This window comes from Belonocnema kinseyi, chromosome 2 (assembly GCF_010883055.1).
Source record: "Belonocnema kinseyi isolate 2016_QV_RU_SX_M_011 chromosome 2, B_treatae_v1, whole genome shotgun sequence".
Classification (NCBI taxonomy): Eukaryota; Metazoa; Arthropoda; class Insecta; order Hymenoptera; family Cynipidae; genus Belonocnema; species Belonocnema kinseyi.
In genome coordinates, this window is record NC_046658.1 from 40018469 (window position 1) to 40023412 (window position 4944).

Sequence of the window (4944 nt, forward strand, 5' to 3'; positions counted from 1 at the left end):
CCTCCATATTCACCGGATTTGGCCCCCAGTGACTTTTTTCTTTTCCCAAAACTGAAGAGACCCATGAAAGGACATCGTTTTTCAACGATTGAGGAGATAAAATCTGCATCGCTGAAAGAACTCAAGGCTATACCACAAAATGATTATCAGAAGTGCTTTGATGATTGGCAAAAGCGTTGGCACAAGTATATTATATCTGAGGGAGATTACTTTGAAGGGGACAACATAAATATTGAGGAATAAATGAATGTTTTTTTGAGAAAATCATAAAGTCACCTTATTTTTTGAACACACCTCGTATAGTACCCTACTTAGGTCTATTCTCTATGGGCTTTCCCCGCATTTAAATGAGATGTTGAAACTTTAGTTATCGCCCGACTCGTATTGATACCTGCTTAAGTGTACCCCCATCATTCCTTCCTCCCTCACTCACCTCTGCCCAGTCAATCTCTCGTCGAAATAGAGGCGAGCATACCTGAGATCTTGAAATTAGTATCCATTGTACCTATAATCCCTTTGTATTCGAAATGCTCATTCATATAATGTATATATATATATTACTCTAAATTGGAAAGTTTAGAATTTAAATTTATTATTTTCCGAAGACCGTTAAACTGGAAATTGAAAACTTCCCAAATTTGAACATTTTTTAAGTTTTAAAAGTGAGATTTGAATGCAATTTTTGTTGTATCAATTTGCAATAATTCGCCTGGGAACATTTCCTATAATTTTAGATTGATAGCACTATTAATGCTTTTAATTTAAAATAAAATAATTTTATTTAAAGATTCTGAAGAATTTGAGTTTCACACATACAGAATTTGAAATTTATGAAATTTGTACTCTACTAATTCAAAAATTGACTAATGTTACTATCTTAAATATTATTCACTTTTTTAACGTTTTTAGTTTAAAATTCATTAACCTTATGACTTTGAATTTCAAAATATTGTACAACTAGGCTGCTTCAATGTGCATATTAATATAAGAATTACGTTCAATCACACAAATAATTAAAAAGTTAAGAGTAACCATTATTGTAAATAGTGCTTGTAACAAAATTTACTTTCCACTACAAAGACTGATGAGGTTATAATTAAATGAAGTTGACAAACATAATTTTTTAGACAATTTATTTTTTTAAATAATATTCTATTAGAATAATGCTAGAAATTCGGAGTTTTTTCCTATTTTTTTTATCTTTTCTTTCACTTTATAGTTCTCAGTAACCACTTCAAGAAAAAATTACATTCGCAATATGATTCATATATAGAAACTTTTAAGAATATTTCAAATATTTGTAAAGACCCCACGGGGTCCCCATTCGGTTCTTTTTTAAAAAACTCAAAAAAACAGCAGAATCAACTTTTAAACTGTTAAAAATCGGATTCTACGTTAAATTTTCTATTGGAAACTCACAAAGTAATCGCAATACTTTTTTTTGCAGCGTTAGAAATTTAAAAAATGTCATTAATTTCTGCTGAAGGTGACTTCTAGCGCATCCATAAAAGCTCTAGTAGTATGTTGCGCGCGAAGTTTAAAAATAAAATTCTCTCTCACTTGCATCGCAGCGCTGTTGTCTGAGGTTTCCACTGCGTGGCACTAGCATCCAGATAAAATTCTTAAGGATTACTTACACGCCCGTGAAATGCAAACGGAAAAGGTATGTTCCTCTCATTCTACCATGTGGCGATGCCACACATTTATCGCACACTAAATGTTTCTCTGCTTTTCCATTGGGTGGAAAATCTAGAGTGAGATAAATGCATAGCATTGTTACATGGTAGAGTGAGAGGAAGATGCATTTTCCGTCTGCATACGACAGACGTGTAAATGCACCATTAAAGTTACCGACGGAACGCTCATTAACTGTTACCATCTGGACATAGGAAACAAGGGACTAGGCATGCCATTGCGGGGTTGATGCAATGAGGGGGGAGGTCCGCCACCTTTTGATATTCCGCGACAAACATGGCAGCGCCCACATGTTTATATTTTCATGCACAGTTTGTCGGTAAAAATGCTCGTGCGCATAATCAAATGGCACTTCGTAAGATCGCAGCTCTCCCCACTCATGGAATCCTCCCCCCTCCGGTGGATTCAACCCCGCTCGCAAAGTTAGAATGGCATGCCTAGTCCCATGTTTCCTATGTCCATGGTTACCATGGACATAGGAAACACGGGACTAGGCTGGGCATCAGGGATGTGCAGTTACGCGTAACTGTGATACCAGAGATGAGGTGGGAGATTGCTTATGCCCTGTATTTGATTTGGACCGACTTACCGCAGCGTGCCCTGTTTGCCTTAGCCTTCCGGGAACTAAAATTAAAGGGCCAAAAGCGCGCCCTGTCTGCCTTATTGTTATTTTTCGGGCACTAAAATGAAAGGTGGTGTTACGTCCAGGCGCTGCAATCGTTAATTGTCTTATAGAACTGCGCACTGATACGTTGAGTTTAAGGATTCGTAACCTGTCGTTGAGTGGTTGAAACTACCAACCGCGAGAATAGGTCAGGTTTAAAACTGAAATCACTGAACACACTGTTAAGTTAGATAAATATAAATGTTTTATTTGATTCACAAATCATCAATTGCTAATTCTTCATGAACAATGTATTCTTCGATACCGTCACGGGTATAAACGATAATTATAATATAGTGAAGTTCATGATAGACTCGGCAAATTTGAAACGGCTCAAATTGATTATCGGAAAACGCTTCAATGAGATCGAATAACTCTGGATCCGGATTAGACATTTTTCCGAATATTTAGTCCGTTGAATTTTTTTAGTAAAATTGTATAAATTAATTATGAATTATTGAGATTAATCGCGCACAAGTAGTCTTAGCACTCTGTTTAATCGGCAGAGTCGATCGCACACGCGCATTTCTTAGTCACAAATTGAGGTTAGGTTGCCTTAGTATTGCTTTTAAAGATTTTCTAAGTCCGAAAATATTAAAATATTCGAGAGACAGGTGTCCCGAGTTTAACAAATTTTACAAAAGATTACAATTCTTTATATCTTTTTATATCTTTATATCTTTTAATATCTTTATATCTTTAAAAATTTTTACAAAATTTTGAAAGAGCGCGCCAAAATACTAAATTCTGACGTTTTCTTGTTCCGCGGCTATTTTTATAAGCATCATTTTGGGAGGTACATATCCCTACGTTTTAACGCTGAACTAATCGCATTTCTAAGGTCGCATGCTTTTATGGCTAAATAGCCTACAGTGAGCGAGGTCGACTAGCTCCTCCCACCGGAAGTAAGCAATTAAGTTGAGTGACGGGACTAGGTCAAGGGTCCAAAGTCCACGTCCGGCCGGATGCACGCCTATTAATTATGCCATTAATTATGCTAAAAATAGCTCAGTGACTCATACTTATGACCTTGAATTCACCTTGAAATGTGAAATCGCTTAGCTATACAGCGGATAAGAAATGAAAATAAAGTTCTACATATTGCTTACAATTAATTTCTTCTTTCCGTAATTATTCTATTTTTGAATTAATATTCATAATTAAGGTTAACTAATTTAAACATTTGCTCAGTTCTTATATGTTTTCAACATTCCTTCAAGCTGTTTGAACTTTCCCGCCAGAGAATTTACTTGTTCAGAGAGGAATTAGTCAAAGAGTCCCTGCGCCCTGGATATTTAGTTCCCAAAACGGTTAACACCGTTACAGTGGCTTACCTGAATGGACATAGGAAACAAGGGACTAGGCATGCCATTGCGGGGGTGATGCAATGAGGGGGGAGGTCCCCCACCTTTTGATGTGTTACGACAAACATGGCAGCTCCCACATGTTTATATTTTCATGCACAGTTTGTCGGCAAAAATGCTCGTACGCATAATCAAATGGCACATCGTACTATGGCGGCTCTCCCCACTCATGGAATTCTCCCCGCTCCCGTGGATTCAACGGTTAGAATGGCATGCCTAGTTCCGTGTTTTCTATGTCCATGCTTACCTGCTACTCACTTGGTAAAACAGGGTACAATTTGATAAAGTCGGTAGAGAAGATCGGAATTGGTAACAATTATACATAATAAAATAATAAATTAAGAAAAATGTATCAAATCTACTCCTTTAAAATTAATTATTTAATTTAGCTTTGTCTTTAATGATTTTCTCAACTAGAAAATGTGATCATAATAAAGATAATTTTTTATCTATTATCTCCAGTTCTTAGAATAATATAATTAATAATTAATTTATAATTAATACTGTGAATAATTATACCTAATTATTTGGATCCATGCTATTTAAATTTAATTCATTATTGTGTTTTTAAAGATAAGGAGTTTACATATACCAATAATTAGAGTATGATTAGTGGAACTTTTCCTGAATATCGATACGATTAATTATTATTGATACTAATTTGAAAATATTTTTACCTAAGATTTCAAATGTGATATTATATTTATAGTTAATTAAGTGGTTAATAATTACTAATATTTTATTAAATAATAAAGCTTTAACTTTGACCAATTTTTAATTGCAAAATTGTAATCGCTTCGTTAACTGCATTTTCGATAAGGCCCTTTAGCCTCCTACTGTTAATTGCTTCAGGTGACTTTATCCGATTTGCAGTTAACGGTGTTCTTCCAAATCCCGGCAGAATAGGCATGTCATTCCCGGATCTAAATAACGAGCGGGCCGTTCTACCTAGATCTTGGATTGCTAAACCTCTATTGCTTTTGCAAAGCAAAATGGTCCACTTCCCCTTGTAACTTATGATCAATCTCCGCGCCCAAGTTAGGTAGCATGAGGCTAGTCCCCTCCTATTCCAATGTCCATCAGAGGCGGTGAAGTCTTGCCAAGGGGATACAGGGGCTAATGCCTCCCATAGAAATCGGGGCAGTCGTCATTTCCTCCACGGTTACCTGCGTACCCTTCCCCTTCCAGTGTGCAGCGGCACTACACCTCACTGAATTCGAA